General features: G+C 41.2%; 1 non-coding gene across 1 annotated transcript; it reads right to left on the reverse strand.

The window, feature by feature from the left end:
• Nucleotides 1-20,810: 20,810 nt before the first annotated feature.
• On the reverse strand, nt 20,811-20,917 carry LOC141625288 (small nucleolar RNA R71). The gene has a single exon (XR_012535077.1). It is a non-coding gene; the product is annotated as a small nucleolar RNA R71 (small nucleolar RNA).
• Nucleotides 20,918-21,211: the final 294 nt, after the last annotated feature.

Consider the following 21,211-nt stretch of genomic DNA (forward strand, 5'->3'; position numbering starts at 1 on the left):
CTAAACAACCTCCCACACGATACGGACTCACCCGAAGGTATGAAAACTTGCTCCCTAACGGACTCATATACTCTCAAACCCAACTGTTTTACATGACTCGAAGACACAAACGTCGAGAAGCCCCGAATCAAACAAAACAAACGTAGGAATACCATTAACAAGGAATGTACCGGTGATAACGTGCGCATCTTCCTCAGTTGCCTTCTTGTCCATCATGAACAACTTGCCTTTGGTCTTCGCCCACCTCCCGGACAAGATCTTTGGCGATGCGGTCGGCTTAGCACCCGACCCTTGATTGTTGTTGTTGTTGTTCATCGGTGTCTTCTGATAAGAATTACCGCCGTTGCGGTTGCCTCCACTCTGGTAGCTCGACCTCCCGGTTTGGCCATGATCCGGCCCGGTGTTGCTGCTCGCAAAGCTCGTGCGAGGTCTGCGAGCGGATCCGGTGCACTCGTGCACTCATGTCTCTTGTGGCCTACACCACCACAACCAAAGCAGATCACTCCCCAACTATTACTCACACTTCCACGGCCACGCCCAAAGGAAGTCCCGATGTAAACCCGGACCCGGAAGAAAATCCTTTAGGCGATTGTAGTTGCCTTTCTTGTAATTAGATTGGCCACCACCCTCGCTCTCCGACTTCCTCTTCTCACCGCCGGACCTCTCCCGAGCCATTTCCACCAACCTCTCGGCTCTCCCAGCCCTCTCATAAGCTTCCTTAACATCGGTAAGGATTCCCACGGGTAACTTATCCATAATTTTGGTAGTCAACCCTCTCTCAAACCTCAATGCCAGGTTCTCCTCACTTAAACCCATATCCTCAACATACCTGGACTTCTCATTGAACTGTCTGTAGTACTCGGCGACAGACATCTCGTGATCATCTTAAACTTATCGAACTCTTCCCTCAACTTACTCCTCACATGCTCCGGTACGAACTCCTTCCTCACGGCCCTACGAAACTCCCCCCAGGTATCGCGGGTAAGCCTTGGTTGGTGTATATCTCCTTAGCACTCACCTTCATTGAATCCCACCACTTGCCTCTTTGCCTCCCTCGGATAAAACGCGACTGTTCCACTCTCATCTCATCGGACAATGAACCAAGTCTAAGATGTTCTCCATCTCTCTCAACCAACTATCAAGCAGATTAGGCTCCTCAACCCCCTTGTACTCTTTCGGGTTAAACCTCGCAATATAGAGGCTGATTTTAGAATGATCAACCTCCTTCTCCTTACTCTTATCCTTGTCCTCATTCACTCTCTTCAGGGTCTCAGTAAGAGCATCCTGGTGCTCTAACATCTTAACGATGTCATCCGTGGTCATAAGCTCAGCTCTCGCGTACAAAGCAGTTCTCTTGGGCGGCATCTTGAAGCTATATAAGAAAGGGTAAACATAAACACACGTACTAAACCTCAAAACACGAAAACACGCTGCCCAGAACCCACTCGATCGAGTTCCCAAAAACACTCGATCGAGTAACGGGCTACTCGATCGAGTGCCCCACGTACTCGATCAAGTACCCAAACTCCGAACCAAACGGACCTTCGATCTCTTACTTACTCGATCGAGTATCTAGGCTACTCGATTGGTGACCCCTACTCGATCGAGTACCCCTAGTTACTCGATCGAGTGCCCCAAAACTCGATTCGGACTCAAAATCGCTTAAAAACCCACCCGATCGAGTCGGTCCCACTCGATCGAGTATCACTAATACGTAAGAGCTACCCGCATATTACGTCATATACTAACATGTTAAACTTTATAAAACCACATGATATCATAATAAGTATGCTACGCATCTTTTCTACTATCAACAAGATCAATTCATCATGCTATTAAAGCCACATTGTAAACACCCAACATGTTATTCCAACATCAAGTCTACACATATATTACTTTTCTTTCACATTCTCAACTTCTCCTTCAACATCCAACAATCACACACTTCATCACATTGTTAACAAGTTAACCAAGCACACATATGACTCGACAAACACTTTCCCATGTGACCGGTTCAAAGTTGTAGGGCGACCCCCGCGACTTTAGGACGTCTCCCAAGCCTTTGCACTAGCTCCTACAACTTTTACCCGGGTTCATTTTAATTGACTCCCTATGTTCATTAAGTTCATTGGTTACAGGTTTCGGGATCGTCGCTCTGATACCATTTGTAACACCCCATACTCCAAGTGCCTTACCAGGACCACTCGGGTATGAAGACATCACCATCTCGGTCGCCCGAGGTATGATAATCAAATAGACAAAACGGAAACAACGTTTATTATAAATAGTTTAATGAATGAATACAATCCTCAAAACCAAACCAAAGTACGATACAATATTCCAAACTATCTCGTTATCAACCTGAAATGTAAATAAATGCTAAACTACAGCGGAAGACTCTATCGTCATGTCGTGGCCATCCCAGCTATCCCAGTACTCATCTCTATACCTGTTCAATATCTGCTCACCATCCCCGAATGGATCACCGCAGGTTTACAAAACAACACCGGGGTCAGTACTAATCACACAATCAATATAGATAACAATAATAAGACAAACAGACAGCTGAACTGTCACACACACACACACACACACCACCAACTCCCATCATCTCAATCGACCGTCCTTTGGACCACCCGCCCGGTGGGGGGCTGCACTGCCGTTCCCACCTAAGCCCCGCTCATCGTACGAGCGATAACCTTGTCCCATTAATGTGCACATCCCCTCCCGTGGCGGGTTCCACGAAGGGTGAAACTAGGGCGTGAAGTCACTCCCGCAAGTGACCCCACTCAGCCGAGAATGCATCTCGAGAGCCATAGACAACCAATCACAATCACAATCATAATCACAATCATCATATCAAACAACTAACTACAGCACATCACCAATATCCCATTATGGGACTAATACTGAGTAGGAAATCCTACCTGGAAAGCACAACAAGCAGACGGTATCTACAGCTGTATCAAAACGGCTCCTCTACGAATTCTCCTCCTATCATACAGCACATAAAGACTACACATCACAAACTACACACCAAAACCCCCAATTCCTAAATTAGGGTTTAACCAATCTTAACAAAACATTATAAAAACTATATTAAAAGCTTATCCTCGACGCAAGGAATCCAACGACACGAAAAACGACAAGAACCGACCGTCTGAACTCCGGGAATTGCTAAGAATGCGATTAGGAAGATGAAGTGGCTGCTTTCTCTCTTAAACAGGGTTTTAGGTTTTGTAAAAGTGAATTAAAACAATGACGAATATGTTTAAATACCTTAATATCATAATTAACAAAACCATAGAAAACTCCCCGTAAAACCGGACACTCGATCGAGTACCCAAGGTACTCGATCGAGTACCCCCTTACTCGATCAGTACTGACTACTCGATCGAGTACCCAACAGGTCAGAAACTATTTTATTTCGCAACTTGCCCATACTCGACAGAGTAAGGGCTACTCGATAGAGTACCCCAAGACATATAAATACGGAGTATTACACATGTTGAATAACTTAAGACATTTCAGTATTAATCTAAACACTCTTCATATCAATCAATACATGCAATAATATTCACAGGATCTGCTTGTCAATCTAATTTATACATTACTACTCAGGTTACAAAGATGAAGATGCTTAGGTGCTCACATATGGTTCATGTCAAATAGCATATTTTCTAAGAAATATTGGTCGAATGACGAATGACGAATGCACATTGATTGGCAAATTTTACAAGCTTATTGGTCGAGTCAGTCAAGCGAGTAAACAGCGATATTGGAAAGTTAACATACAATACTATCATACATAAAATTTCATTCTTGGTGTTAAATATATTTAAACTGCACCCAACACCATGACATAAAAGATTAAATGTATTTAACTACACCAATTTTACAAATATTCATTACATATCATGCTAATATCAACATACCATGTTAACACACAACTCACTTAAATCACCACATTACATTTCCCGTTTTGACATTCGTAACTAACCACAACCCACTAATTCACTACATGAACGAACAACATGACTAAATTAACCCACTATTTGTGACTCCGTTCTAGCTTCATTCCCAGGACTAGCAAATATCATGAAACCATACAACCGGACATTGTTTGGAAATCTCATTCGAATTTATACTCACACGACAAAATTTAACTTCATTTTCAAAACTTTTACTTTCATCTTTGGACGGTGAATAACTTTCTTAACATAAATCTTATAACAGAGCCGTCCATAGAATCCATTTGACTCAAAATTAGATAAACTTAACTCAATTCCTTCAAACAATACAAGCTTAGATGTCGACTCATATTTCGTAATTTACAGGTTCATCTTATTCATTTCAGTCCTATCTTTACTAATGAACGACTATTACCTCAACATCAGGATTTTAGTTGCACTTCTTTACTCAGTTATATTCACGGCTAACACGACTACAACATTTAATCGGAGACCTTTTAGATAGTACACATTCCCTGGTGACGTCTCAGCAAAGCATACGATTCGTACCATGATGTAAAGCAAGTAACTACAAATTAACTGTGTTCAATCAAAATTTTACCTCTTTATTACAGATCTATTTATCACGGGTTGCATGGTCACACAAAAGTATAAGTACCAACTCAATCACATGTTAAATTTTAAAACGATTTATCACGTCATAAGAACTAGACAAGAGTCTAACCATATAGTCAATGTAAGAAGATTATTAGTTTAGATCGGAGGCACATTATAAAATTCCCTGTTAAACTCCTTACGGAACCATCGACTGTGCGTCATGAGTAATTAACTTAATAATGTAGAAGTCAAACAACTGAAATTACAATTGAGTATTAATGGTTATATGATTCACAATAACAACAAAATTACTTCCATATCACACATATGTTTAACATTTTAGCAACCATACCATTCAATTGTATCCATCAACTCGGTATAATTCATTTTAAAGCAAAATAAAAGATATCGCATAAACAACTTAAACATGTACATATACCATCATATAACTTGTAAAAGATTATCTATGACAAAAGATTAGCAAGGTGAACAAGTTCTCTGGTTTGCACGGTTAGAACAAATAGGCAACTCGCGGCTCAATTAAACGTAACTATAACGACTATCATTTAAACATACGCATAACATGTGAATCATCAAAGGGTTATCTCATTATAATTCATAGCGACGGTTCGAGAATATATTTCAAATATCGTAACTATATCAAACTATATTTCAAATATCGTGACAATTGCAACAATCACCTTAGCATTTCATGACAATACAACTATGAACATATCCAATAAGGAGCAACAACACTATTTTATTATCATATCATAAGTTTAGGTTCAACTGAAATAAATTAATGCAATGAAAGTAATAAGTATAACTATAGGCACACAGACTCACATAAAAGACATTAGAACTCAGATGACATCCTACATGTGTGAACATTTAGACATACTCATTACTACCATCCATGTGTAAACATTTGAACATAATTATTATAAATATTCATGCGAGTATATTAGAACAATCAAGTTAACATTTAACGCCACCAACTTTACCTAGATATGACAATATAGTTTTATATTTATATATATCCGACCACTATACAAATATGATGAACACACCAGAGATATTATAACATGCCAAGCATAAAATATGCAAACAACTGGACTCGTATAAAATATTTCACCCTCGATTAAGAATCAAATTAAGCTATTCAATTTCACTCATACTATCATGCCAACAATGTTATAAACTAAACTTTAATTTTTTTTATCACTAGTTAAGATACATAACCAATGAATATGTGTGCTACTATCATCATATAAGGATACTATAATTTCACATTAATAAGGCTCATGAAATAATCGAACAACTGCATGAAAACTCAACATTGCATTCACATTTTAAAAGTTATGATTCACGTTGTAACTTCAAAAAAAATCACGAATAAATAACCGTTCAACAAAAACTTGAGTTATATTACTTTTTATAACATACAGAGAGTTAATAATTCGTGAGAAAAAGAATGAGGTCCAAAGCTCAAGAATTCAATTTTTAAAGGATTTTACAACTCAGTTGGTTCAAACAAGTATGTGACAGCAATTGGTCCGAAACTTGGGTCAGTTTGCAAAACTTACCATTTAATATAGAGACATCAAGAATTTTCGTGGCTTATCAATTTGAAAACATATGCGAATCTTCTGAACTATGGAGTTGGAATTATGTAAAAATTATTAATACAATTTAAATGAGGATTTTTACAAAATCGTTGGTCGAAACATCACTGCACAGGAACTTCCTGACCACAGCCCACTAAAATATTTATTACTCCTAATCCATATATCCTATAAGCATGAAACCAACGCCAAATGAACACTAACTCACGAGGCTATCTCTCATAAAATGTTCATCTATAGGCAATAAACAGAAAAGAAATGGAAGTAAGGTCAAATAAAGAGTAAAATCAACAAAACGAGTTTCAGCACTAGGTCATTCTTTGCTATGTTACAAGCTCTTATAAACATACTATGTATACTAACCCATCCCAACTTAAATCTCACACTTTGTACTTACGTAAACATCTATCCCATAGAATCCCTTCGCATCTCGATCTACTCCTTACATCTAAATCACGATTGCTATGACTAGAAACAAGCAATTGATAGTGTTTCGATTACTATCACAATACTATACTAGCATGGCTTCGGGATCACATAACCGCATATCACTAGACATAATAGCACTATCAACACGTCATTCACATCCATCCAGATAAATATCATCAATTCGCAATTATTTTCACGCTCACGATTACCACAATCCAACACTTCATTGATTATCAATCTGAACACGAAAATTTATTTCTCATCTCCACAACATCATATGATCACGTCATCATTCATACAAAATACTTACCGTGACGTTGTCTTGCAGAATGGTTAGAATATATGGGTCTCAAGGTATACATCAACTCGATTATATCCAAGGTTTTCCTTCTAACTATCCCATTCACTCATTTTTCTCTCGGGTTACAGTTCAAAAGCGAGAGGGCAAAAGAGCATGTATTAAGGGCGCCTTCTTAACCGCACTGTGAGCTCCTAACGATTTATTCCCAGGGGTTCATTTTATTTAGACACATCCTACGTTCATTGGGTTTATTGGTTTAGGCACGAGGATCGTTCGCTCACGATACCACTTTGTAACACCCGATTTATGAAGGAGCCTTTAGCAAGACATTCCCTAATAAACCGGATTCATTACCATCTCGGTTTCCGAGGTAGTGAATAACAAATTAAACTCCAAGGCAAAATATATAATTACTTTAACTTAATTATTACAAAACCTCTTTTACATCAAATTACAAGGAACTAACATAAATGAAAGTGAAAGTCTTCTAAATGATGATCTAGCTACTAAGTCTTCGGATCCAGTGTCTCACGCCCATCAAGCTCACCTATCTCATAAACTGTCAAGCCTGCTCCCCAATATTTGGATCGTCACGGTGTTCACGAATACACGGGGTCAACCACGAGGTTGAGTAGGGAATACAATGAAACAACAAAATATGATATGCATGCTCCTCCGTCACCTCCATCTCCATCTCAACTCATATCTCATAATTCGGAACACCCAGCCATACCGATCCCATGTAGACTAAATATCGACCGTAGCCGATCCGCATTTCGCTTGTTGAGGACACCAGGGCAAGTCTGTGAGAACCCACTTTGGGCCTTATCACAACATCATCTTCACCACACCACATCACCACAACATCCTCCATCTCCAATGCATATGAATGCTCAAAAGAAATTAATGCAACACAATATATATATCTTTGAACTGATCAATCATAAAATCATGCCGGTTACCAAATGTTGTGATAACATACTCAATACGATCAATTCAGTCAATCACCTTCCAGTATATGAATCATAACGTAAATCACGACCATGAAGCAAGTCAACGTTCACGGTTTGGTCATACGAAACACAAACAAGTCAACACAATTCAACATCAACGATAATAAGTCAAGTGTATTTCCCTACCTTTTCGCAATCCAAGCACACACAAGCAATCACTTATGATCCTTCACTAATCCATCACGAAATAGGATGAGAATAGGCTGAGAAATCGCCTCGCAATTCCTCACGCGGCTCCCTTCACACACGGCTCCCTCTTCTCTCTTTTCTCTCTTTTCTCATGGTTAAAATGAATATGGTGATAGGGAGATTAGGGTTTGGTTAGATGGGTTATACATATAGGATAGGTGCTATTAAGACGATACGGGCCTAGCCTAGTTAGATTAATTAAAACCCGAGTCACATAATTACCCGAGTCACAAATACACTACACGACCCAGCTGGTAACTCGGCCTAATATAATATCATATTAAAATACCGGGTATTACAGTATCTTCCTTAGATCCTACCCGATCTGTGCGCATTCCTGGCTTGGAATTCATGGTATGCATCTTCCCGGAGAGGCTGATGAGACGGAGTTGGGTGAAACGGACAATCCGAAGCTTGACACTTTGTCCCATGACGCCGTGGCGCTTACTACTAAGAGCCGAAGGGAGTGGGCCATTAAATGGGCTCAAATAAACGTATGGTTCTTGAACTCATCTGTTAGTGCCTTATGGGTGTCGGACTCTTATCTGCGGTGGAGGAAAGCTACTACTCCGGAGGAGCGTGAGAGATTGAGGAAGCGTGAACCTGTTGACTACAAGGTTCACGAGGTGAAGAAGGAGAAGGAGAAGCATCTGACTAAGGGAGAGGAAGAAGCCGGGTTTCGAGTTGTTCATCCTTCGAACAAACCGAAGACCTCTCCTGTCGTGGACAAAGTGATTGACAAGAATGGAAAGGCTAGGCCTCGAGAAAGACCGTTGGTGATTAGGTCCGAAGTGGCGCAAGAGCGTCCGGCTCGAGGTCGCGACAAGAAGTATGATAAGAAGGACAAAGGCAAAGGAAAAATGGAAGAGTAGCCTATGTCTTTTATTATTATTTATTATTATTATTATTGTAATAAGAAGGTGGGGTTTTTAGAATCCTAGCCTATTTTTTTTCTTTTTCTTTAGCATTATTATTATTATGTAACATATTATTATTATTGAATGAAATAAAGGAGGTTAATTGGTTATGAAACCGTTGTGATTTTCTATTTATTATTCTTGTCGAATTCCAAATGCATTTGCAAATGTCCTTCTATTTACATTTAAAGCGATTAAGTGGGTTGTATCCTGTGAAGGATTGCCTACGTATTCATTAAAAAAATGAAATTAAACCCTTACACGTAGTTCGAGTAAATGTAAAAGAATAATTTTTCTAAGCAAGAGCTTGTAATGAACTTAGAAAATAAGCATGAGCTTTTTACTTACTCTTAAGGTGCAATTTCAGTTTTTTTGATGATATGAGGATGACAAATTGTCAAAATACAAGAGCAGAGTAACATTAGCTTATTTCAGCTTGGCCAGGGGCCGTTTATTTAGTGCCACAAGAGCGACACGTGAGGTTACGCGAGGCGCGTTTTTGTTCCTATTCTAGGCATAATACCGCTTTAGTTGGTCAAGGTTTGTCGGGTTGGCAAATTCATTCCCATCTAGGTCTGTGATTCTTATCGCGCCCCCTGGAAGTATCGACTTGACTAGAAATGGCCCGACCCAATTAGGTTTGAATTTTCCCCGTGGATCGACAGGTAAAAGAGCTCTAACCGACTTGAGTACTAAGTCTCCTTCATTGATGTTCCTTGGCTTGACCCTTTTACTGAAGGCTCGTTTGATACGTGCTTGATATGTTTGGACATTATGTAGTGCGCGTAGCCTACGTTCATCCAGGAGGATGAGTTCTTCACATCTATCTCTCTCCCAATCGGCTTCCGGGATTTGACTTTCGAGTAAGATACGCAATGATGGTATTTCTAACTCGACTGGCTATACAGCTTCCATGCCATAGTTCAAATAGAAAGGGGTGGCCCCAGTGGGCGTCCTAACAGATGTGCGGTATCCCAACAAAGCAAAGGGTATTTTGCTTGGCCAATCTCGATAGTTGTCGATCATTTTCTTGAGAATTGTGACAACGTTCTTGTTTGCCGCCTCTACCGCGCCATTAGTCTGTGGTCTATATGGCGAAGAGTGGTGATGCCTAATTTTGTACTTGGCTAGCAATTTCTCAGTCTCGGCTTAGAAATGTGATCCATTATCACTAATGATCTCATGTGGGCAACAGTATCGACAGATGATGTTGTTTTGTATGAACTTTGCCACGTTTTTAGCCGTGAGACTAGTGTAGGAAGCCGCTTCTACCCATTTGGTGAAATAGTCAATTGCCACAAGGATGAAACAAGTAACCTCTGTTAAATTTGGAGTTATCTTCCCGATTATGTCAATTCCCCAGGCAGAAAATGGCCAAGGAGATGTCATCGTATAGAGCAATGAAGGAGGAACATGCTGTACATTCCCGAAGATTTGGCAATTGTGGCAATGTCTTACGTATTTGATGCAATCAGATTCCATTGTGGTCCAATAATACCCCAAACGTGTGATTTTCATTGCCATCATGGGCCCACTCATGTGAGGACCGCATTCTCCATCATGAACTTCTTCCATCACTTTTCCCGCCTGTGAATGATCAAGGCAACGTAGGATTACACCAAGAGGTGTTCTTTTGTATAACTCTCCTTGCATGAGAACGTATTGAGAAGCTAGTAGGCGTATAGCACGTTATCCCCTTTTGTCCATATCCTGTGGATAGGTACCGTTGAGCTTGAAATTTAGGATTGCTTAGAACCAAGGTTCCTCTGTGATTTCCTCTTCATCGGTGATTTGGTGGACATAAGCTGGCTCTGATCATCGTTCGATACATAAAGGCATTTCCACCATGTCATCTGGCATATTGATCAAAGATGCAAGTTTTGCAAGAGCATCTGCAAATTGATTTTCTTCCCGAGGTAGGTGTAGATAGGTCACGTGATCAAAGAATTGAGCAACTTGGTCTATTCTGGCTTGATAAGGTGCTAGGCTTTCGCTTCGGATTTTCCAAGATCCCGTAACTTGATTGATGATCAGGGATGAATCCTTATGCACTCGGAGGTTTTTAATGCCTAAGCTCACTGCCGCTTGTAGTCCAATGAGACATGCTTCGTATTCTGCAGCGTTATTTGTCACCTCGAAGTCAAGTTTGACAGAGATTGGTGTATGCTCTCCTTCAGGAGAAATGAGCAACACTCCTATTCCAAATCCTCTTAAGTTTGATGCTCCATCAAAGTAAAGGTCCCAGGAGTCTACATCGGTTTGGAGTATATCCTCGTCTGGAAATGACCAAGTGTCTATTGTTTGTGCATCATTGATGGGATTTTCCACAAAGAATTCGGCAACGACGCGCCCTTTTATAACTTTCAGAGGCACGCATTTGAGATCGAACTTTGAGAGCATCAAGGTCTATCTTGCTAGTCGTCCGTTGAGGACGGGTTTCTCGAAGAGGTATTTGACAGGATCCATTTTGGACTATATTTTGACGGAGTAGCTAAGCATGTAATGACGTAGCTTCTTTGTTGCCCACACAAGAGCGAGGCATGTCTTTTCGAGTTGTGAGTATTTGCACTCGTACTCCAAGAACTTCTTACTAAGGTAGTAGATAGCCCTTTCTTCCTTTCCTACGGTTTGAGCAAGCATGGCGCCCATGGCCGTTTCAGTTACTGTGAGATATAAACCAAGAGGTTGATCTCGTTGAGGTGGCATGAGCACGGGTGGTTTAGATAATATCTCCTTGATTCGGTCGAATGCCTTCTGACAGTCATCATCCAACATGGTGTGATCTATTTTCTTGAGCTTTTTGAAGATAGGTTCACAGATCATGGTGAGTTTCGATATGAATCGACTTATATATTGCACTTTTCCCAGGAATCCTCTGACTTCTTTTTCCGTTTGAGGTTGTGGCATTTCGATCAGAGCTTTGATCTTGGAAGGGTCTATTTCTATACCTCGTTGGCTGACGACGTATCCCGGGAGTTTGCGGATGTTACTCCGAATGCGCACCGAGGAATGAGCCTCATGTTGTACTTTCGTAGCCTTGAGAAAAATTTGCGAAGGTTCGCAATATGCCCCTCTCTATCCTTGGACTTGACAATCATGTCGTCTACGTAGACCTCAACTTCTTTATGCATCATGTCATGTAGGAGTGTAGTTGCGGTGCATAGATATGTAGCTCCGGCGTTGATTAACCCAAACGGCATGACCGTATAGCAATAGGTTCCCCATTGAGTGACAAAGGCGGTCTTATGCATGTCTTCTATGGCCATCTTGATTTGATTATAACCCGCGTACCCATCCATGAAGGATAGTAACGCGTGATCTGCGGTATTGTCTACCAATATGTCGATATGTGGTAGAGGAAAGTCATCTTTAGGACTTCCTTTGTTTAAGTCCCTAAAATCAACACAAACACGGATTCTCCCATCCTTTTTGGGTACGGGTACTATGTTGGCTACCCAGTCAGAGTACTCGGAAACTTTGATGAATCCGGCTTTGAATTGCTTATCGACTTCTTCCTTAATCTTGAGAGCCCATTCTGTTCTCATTCGACGAAGCTTTGTTTCACGGGCTTGAAACCTGGCTTAATTGGGATTCTATGTTAGGCAATATCCCTGTCGATCCCTAGCATGTCTTTGTAGGACCAAGCGAAAACGTCTTTGAACTCATGTAGGAAGTCTATGAAACTGGCCCTTTCGGTGGGGCTTAGGGTTGTTCCTATCCTATGCTCTTGGGGTTCTAGTTCGGTTCCTACATTGATGGGTTCGGTATTCTCTATTACCGGTCCCCCTTCCCCCTCTTGTAGTATTTCCTTGGCTATGTAGGGAGGTATCTCAATTGAGTCTGGGTCTGGGTCATCCTCAGTATCATCGTAAATAGAATTGCATTCGAGATAACACAAAGAGTAAGTAGAACCTGATTTATTCATATTAAAGTTTAAGAAAAGTTGAAACAAAGAAGCCATCTGATCTGTGGTCAGTGGCGGTAAAGGGATAGTTGTTGGGACATTTCCCGAACTACTGTTACTATTTGAGGCTAAGCTAGGAGAAACAAAGGGAATGGGGACGACGACAGGAGGAGACTCCCTAGTGACTTCTCTAGACTCCGACTCTGACTCTGACTCGAATTCATCGTCTTCAGGTTCTCCTTTGAACATCTCTCCTTCTCCAGTGGTGAGCTTGAAGAGTCTTCCTTGATTGTTGGTCCACTTGATTGATTTTCTCCATCCTTTCTATTGGCCCGCGTTTGTTTCTGTGATTAACGCGGTAGGGTTGAAGTGGTTGTCTTGAAGTATCATAGTAATGATCTCATCCTACGCGGCTCTAACAAATAGATCTTCTCCAAATAGTAGAAAAACAGCTTGTTCGTCTAAGCAAGGTGCTTGACGTGCTTTGACGGTAGGAACCGTTTCTGGAGGAATGAAATAGCAATCATGAAAGATCTCGATTCCGGCTAGCTTCCTTCCGAGGTAGTGCCAAGGTTCGGGAAATCCGTGAAAGAGTTCTTGACTTCCTTCCCTAACAAAGTATCGATTTAGGGTAGGGAGATATGGTCGCATTTGGACTCCTACGTGCTTACAGCTTTGAACTTGAGCGAGCATCTCGAGAACTTCCTTTTTAGTGGGTTTGTATCCTAGTCCAAGTGGTATTGTTTTTGAGTTGCCTTCCTTGTAGGGTGAGAAGGTGTTTCTTCGAGCAGGGTTCAAAGGCATTCCCGGGAAGTATCCCTGGGATTTGAGTATGTGGTTGACCACCAAGTTGGAGTAGGGATCGTAGTATAGGGGTGCCAACTCGCTTTCTATGACACTTATGCTTTGAAAGCCCCCAAGTTCATGTACTGGATCCGCAAGGACTTGATTATTCGACTTCTTTTCGATTATTGCCTTGATGGGCGATGAAGTGATCGTCACCACTTTGCCATTTAGTTGGATTTTGATCTTTTGGTGAAGGGTGGGTGTTACCGCTTTGGAAGCGTGAATCCAAGGTCTTCCCAGAAGTATGTTGAAGGAAGCTTCAATGTCCACTATTTGGAAGTTAACCTTTCGCTCAATTGGCCCTGTGGCTATGGTTAGGTTAACGAGTCCTACTACCTTTCTTCGTGTACCATCATATGTGCGAACCCCGTGATTGGTACGGGTCCAATCCGACTCTTTCATGCCTAGTTTGTATGTCGTTTTCAGGGGTATGACATTGACCGCAGAGCCATCATCTACCAAGGTCATTGGCACGTTCTTCTTTAAGCAAATGACAGTGATGTAAAGAGCTAAGTTGTGACTAGCGCCAAAGGGCGGCAAATCTTCATCTGAGAAAGTAATAGGATTACTTAGCTTTGGTGATTCTTGGAAGACCTAGTTGACTACATTGTCGGGTGTGGAGTCATGTGCTACATTTAGTTTGGCAAGAGCTTGCAGTAAAGCTTGGCGATGTGGGAATGAGCTTGCTACTAATTGCCAGACTGAAAGATCAGCCTTTGTCTTCTGTAATTGCTTGAGCAAATGATCAGTAGAGTCATCTTTGTTATCATTTGGTGTTATAACGTTGGTTAGACCATTTTGAGTAGTACTTTGATATGGACACCCCGAACGAGTTAGGTGGTCCACATCTTGGTCTTCACCATCTTGGACTAGTTCCTTGACTAGGGAGTGTTCAATGAGATACTCGTCCTCATCATCATCGGCCCATACTTCATTGACATTAGCTAGTTCCCTCATTCTCATGATCTCGTCCTCTAATTGTGTAATTTGGTCGATTAGTTTATCAACCACGGCGACTACTTCTTGCATAGTAGTATTTTGGGAAAAGATTAGTGGCGCATGTTCTTTAAGTGTCACGTTGGGGTCATGTAAAATTGTAACCACATTTTCCAATTCCGAAACTTGCCTATCCACACTCCTTGCCCATGCGATGAAGTCAGTAATGGTAGGGGAGATGGTAGAGTAGAACCCTTCATTCTCGATCGCGTGGATCTCATCTTATTTGGAGAAATGAGGTGTGAACAATCTAAGGTAGATTCTTCACTTGTGATCACTAGAATTCCAAGAGGATTCTGAGTGTTGTTGGGCTTACCTGCCGGCGGTATTGGTAGTCGACCATCCTCAATCATGTCTTGAAGCACATTTTTCAATTTGTAACATTTTTCTGTGTCATGCCCCTTACCCCTATGATATTCGCAGTATGAATTCTCGTCCTAGAACTTGGATTTCTTTTCAGGTTCGGGCGTAGGGCCTATGGGTTGGAGTTTGCCTTGTTTCATTAACCTTTTTAGAGCATTGGAGTAAGTGTCCCCAAGATTTGTAATTTTCCTTGGTGGGGTACTCTTCTTGGATGGTTCGAGGAGGTTAACTTCATCGGTCTTGCTAGTGGAGCCGTAAGAACGACTTGTTGAGCCTTGATATCCTCGGCCTACCGTTTTGGACAAGAGCTCTTTACTGATGTCATCTTCGATCCTTGTTCCTAGTACGGTTAAGTCTTTGAAAGTTTTGATGTTTTGGTATCTCAAATGATTTGCATAGATGGGCTTTAGGTTATCCACGAATTTCTCCACGAGGGTAGCCTCATCCGGGCATTCAACTAGTTGGTACTAGTCTTCCTCCACCTACTTAGGAAGTCGGTGAAACCTTCTTTGTCATTTTGGGTAAGAACCTCTAAAGTGCGCATGTTAACTTGGATCTCAGCATTATCCGCATATTGCTTAGCAAATTCGATCGCGACATCTTCCCAAGTAGCGATTTTCTTGTGTTCTAGAGATTAGAACCATTGGTTTGGGATGGTGTCAAGAGATGAAGGAAAGATCCTTAAGAACATCTCGGGTTTGATGCCTTTGATAGACATGTAATCCTTGAAGGCACGGATGTGATTCAAAGGGTTTTCACGCCCCTTGAATTTAGGGATATCCGTCATGTTGAAGTTGGTTGGCAACTTGGAACTCACGGCCTCATACTTGCGATTATTCTCCCTATAAATGTCATCCCCTTTAATATACATCAATTGCTCCTCTAAGTATTGGAGTCGTTTCTCAGCTGCAGTCATACCAATGGGAGGGTTTTCGTCCCTGAAGTCATTTACGAAGTCATCAACGATTTCACTTTCTCGGGGAGGCAACCTCGTTTCTACGGTATAAATTCAGCCTCAAAATCACCTCAAAATCACTTTAAGGTCTTAACAACTCACTTAGGCACACACATTCAGAACTACGATCTGGTTTGATTTTGCAAACACGCGAATACGTCGGCAATCCTATTGCAAGGGCACAACCGCATACTCCTTTCACAACATTTCCAATTTTCAATCTTCAATAACCAGCTCAGAACTACGATCTGGTTTGATTTTGCAAACACGCGAATACGTAGGCAGTCCCCTAACAGGGACACAACCGCACACCCATTTCAATCTCAATCATCAACATCAATCCTCAAAAGCAGCCCACCCAGCTGCAAAAAAATAATCTTATACTTCTTTACTGGTGGCTTCTTCCTTAAGACGTCGCCCATTCCTTGTTTTGTCAAAATTCCCACCTTCTCACTCTGGGGGCTTCTCTTTCAAGACGCCACCCGTCCTCTATCCACAAACATCTTTTGAGTCTCAACTACAGTCCAAAATATAACCGCCCATAATCTAGTGCTCGGTTCGGACGATGACAAGGTCTTGGTTCCGCTCTCCGAATCATTATACCTCAAGAAGGGATCTCAAACAAGCAAACGGAGGCAAAGATGTCTGAAGAAGATAATCAATTCATGTTCCCCAGCTGAGCGGATCTTCTACTCCGGTGATTTGATACGCGTTGTCATCTTTTCATGGCTAAGGAGTTGCACATACATAAGCAAAGTCTGTCAGAGTCACCCTCGTGCTGTGTCGATACTAAGCCTGTATCACGTTCACGACCGTCTATTTGTCAGTCTGTCAGTGTGCGTCTATGTGAGTCAATATCATAAAGGTCACGTGTCTCCAATCTATTAAATCACAGATCTACGAGTAACAAGACTCATCTTTAAGCTTCACAACATTCAAAACTTCTATCTCCCTTCGCGTGAGATATTACATGCTAGTTGCTTATATGCTAACTGCTTACATGTTTATAAGCTTATGTCCTTATATGCTTGCATTCAACGTACTTGTCTATGCGACTGCGGATTTGTGTAGTCACTAACCATGCACGTAATCTTGAGAAGACAAACTCACTCCAACTGAGTACTGGGTTCTTCCCAACAAACACCGACCCCTCAAGTCCAAGAGCTTTAACCCCTCCGATTACATGGCACACACTACCTTCCAACGAGCAGAAACTCATATCCCCGACGAGTCCTGAGAAGTTTCTAACTCCGCAGCGAGTGCCGATTTTCAAATGAAAGTCACACAGGTCTTTTAAAGATCCCCGTAACATCATTCATGATCCCGATGCAACGCTCTCCCTAAATGGTTTTACATAGAGCCTTTCTCAAATGATTTATCCCCATGGCGTTCATTTAGACCCCAACATGTTGGAGTTCGTCGCTCCCTAGCCGAACAATCAACGTCAACCTGGTTGGAAGTCATTACCAGACAATATCTTGAAATAAGCCCGATGTCACACATGCTATTTTCCACGGTCGATCATTCGACCATAGATGGCTGGCGAGCCTTACAACGCATATGGCTGACGAGCCTCAAAACGCAACACATTCAACATGGTTGGCGAGCCTTACAACGCACCGCGGCTGGCGAGCCCTCCTCATATATGCACCGTGGCTGGCGAGTCTTTATCCGCAAGCATGATACAACTCGAGGACATATCCTGAAGATTCCTCGGGTATGACTCCTTTTCACAGCTGGCGAGCCATTGTCCGCAAACAAGGTACAACTCAAGGACGTATCCCGAAGATGCCTCGGGTACGACTCCTTATCACAGCTGGTGCCCATATTATTACACAATATCTCATTTCAATACCACCAACCAAACAATGGATGGAGAATTGGCCACGTCCAAATTGAAAGGGACAATACACCCCTTTCCATCACGAGGTAACTCGCGCCTCTTTAGGAACGCCCTTGGCCAGCAAGCAAACTTAACCGACTTGCTACCACCCCCATTTCTCTATAAATACCACCCTTCACACACCAAAATACACACGCGAGAGTCTGCCCCCTCATTCTCCCTTAAACTTTTAGACCCGACTTCCTATGTCACAAAATCAACACGTGTTTACGACCTACCGATCGTAAACACAAGCCTTACATTTTTTGTTTGGTACCATCGCCGTGCATTCGACCGACCCATTTGGCCAACTCAATTCATCAATCAACATATTTTAATTAACATATTTTCAACATATTTTCAAAACTAAATCCTTTTTTAAGGCACCTTTTTAAATTTCTTTGATCGCGATTAGTCACAACGAGAAAACTGTCTCTAAAGTCGTCTACTTCGCAAACATCAATATACGTAAGTTTGAGGGTGTAAATATCTCATTTATTTCATGTCTTTACTATTTTTATGAGTTTATATGCATGAACAATGCATAACACGATTCAAATATAGGTTAGACGAGCCAAAACCGAGTTTTAGCAGGAGACAGAAGCCCTTTGCTATGCAAAGAGGCTCGCGCCTCTTGTGGGTTCTCGGGTCAGACTCAAACGTGTTTGTCCTCGTCATTCCTCTTTATTTCATTTCTTATTTGCAATCGGTTTTTACCATTTCAAATGTTTCAAATCATTTTTATGACAAATTTTTTAACCATAAATTATAATCACCCTTGGTTCCATATACCATGACGGTTTAATCCGTGACTCGGTGATATTATTTGGTTAATTACATTTTAAAGGAAATTCTTTTCTTTTATTTACCATTTTAATTCATTTTTATGATAAACATATTTTGACCGTCACAAAAATCATACTTGGTTCCTTATACCATGACGGTTTATTCCGTGACTCGATGATATTATTGGTTAATTACATTTTAATGGGTATTTTAACACCCTTTTCTTTTATTTACCATTTTTCTCATTTTCTTACACTTGCAAACATATAAATCATAATTCATAATCATCCTTCGTTCTTTATATCATGTCGGTTTAATTCGAGTACGGTGACAAACTTGACTAATTACAAATAATTGAACTTAACATAATTAGTTCAAATCAAACATTTTCCTTTTACACATTTTGCTATGCTTTTCAAACTTGCAAATATGACAATGAATATTACTAACATAATAGTAATTATTCCGAGTCATGCAAACAATACTTGCAAATCATTTAAACATAAATACGGTTTTAAACAACCTTTTTTACAACCAGGAGACGCTCCTTGGGTTGGCTCATGGCTCGCGCCCCAAGAGGCCATCTGTTTTTATATTTTAAAACCAGGGCAGAGCCCCTTCCTTCGCCAATAGGCTCGCGCCCAAATGGGGCTGCGTGGCATCGTTCTGTCTCATTTTGGTACTTGTCTAGGACAATCCCGATTATGGTTAATCCGAATACGTGACGGATCAGATTGACAAGCTTACGTTTTTATACTTTGTCATTTGACACCTTTTTCAAACAATGGATCGTGTTAAGCATCACAATCCGAATTTGGTAAATGGATGTTTAATTTTCGTTTTCACATGCAAATCAATCTAAATCCAACTTTGACACCAATTTCTTGGTACACGCATAATCAACCGACATAGAAAGCTCTCACATGTTAGGTTAACACTTTTGGATGTGCATTCACGCATTTACACCGTTTTATCAACTTTTGAACTTAAACATCCACGATCGATCAGTAGAGGCCGCTAACGCGGGCGGGATTGGGTGTCCGATTAAAGGGCTTACCAATACGTACCCTCACCCCTTACTCAGAACCTTTGGATAGTGGATGGTCTTATCCAGGGCGTATGAGAGTCATTTTAGGCATAGAATGCTAAAAGGGGGACGAGTCCTTATCTTTAGTACCTATGTCAAACACCGCTTTTTGCGTTGGTTGATCTAGGTATAAAGTGGATTCGAACGGGTTCCAGGCATCCCAAAAATGCTTGGTGGTGACTCTGAACATCTCTAATCGTTTCGAGACCTTTACCGAGACGAAACCGACCGATCTAAAACGATCCGGTCGAAAGCATACTTTTACACCGTCGAGTGTGGCTTTCAAAAGACCGCTGCATGTCCACAATTTGGCTTGGCGTACAGGTGGCCCGTGACCGCAGATCGGTAGGTGGCCCAAATCCACAGACCGAACTGTGGCCCATGTCCATAGTTACATATTGATTTCGAGATTTAAAGGACCTTAACCAACAATAGAAGAGTTGCTAGAGGTAATTCAAGAGTTGTAGGTATTGGAGAGATTGAAGACATTCAACCAAATAACATTGAGCTTACCAACCCTTTTGCAAGAGAAGGAGAGGATAACCCAATTCCAAACCAACCACAAAATCAACCCATAATGCCTAAATTTTCATCACATTCCGTACCAACCGAGGAGAACCTACCAAATGGTACTCCTACACCACCACATTTAACCGGTAATTTCATTACCAAATCCGCATTCATACAATTAGTTGAGAGAAGTCAATTTAGAGGGATGCCTAGTGAAGACCCTCATTCACATATGGAGACTTTTTGTGACTATTGTGATGTAATTTCTCAAACCGGAGTTACTCAAGACCAAATCTGATAGGTATTGTTTCCTTTTTCTTTGATCGGTACCGCAAAGCAATGATTGAAGAGCCTAGATAAGGCTACCCTTGGTATTGATTCATGGAAGAAGTTAGCACTCGCTTTCTACAAGAAATTCTATCCTCCGGAGAAGACTAATATGTTGAGAGCCCAAATTACTCGGTTCAAACAAAGGGATGAGGAGTCATTATATGAAGCATGGGAGAAATTTAAGGACACTTATCGTTCTTGTCCACACCATGGACTTAGTGAGTGTTTCCTTATGCAACAATTTTGGAACGGTTTATATGAAGACTCTCGCAATGTTCTTAATATAGGATCCAATGGTATGTTTACCGAAGTTGATGATAATCAAACATGGGCCAAAATCGAAGAGATGGCGGTTCATAATTCCCAATATAGTAGGCCTCGAAAGGCCACTAGAGGAGGAAAGCATGAGGTAGATTCCATCACACAACTGGGTGCTCAACTAAGTGCTCATACGGACACCATCAATTTGAAGTTTAAGAAGGACATGGCTAAGCTTGATTAAGCTTCCAA

Source organism: Silene latifolia, chromosome X, assembly GCF_048544455.1.
Source record: "Silene latifolia isolate original U9 population chromosome X, ASM4854445v1, whole genome shotgun sequence".
In the NCBI taxonomy this organism is placed as follows: domain Eukaryota; kingdom Viridiplantae; phylum Streptophyta; class Magnoliopsida; order Caryophyllales; family Caryophyllaceae; genus Silene; species Silene latifolia.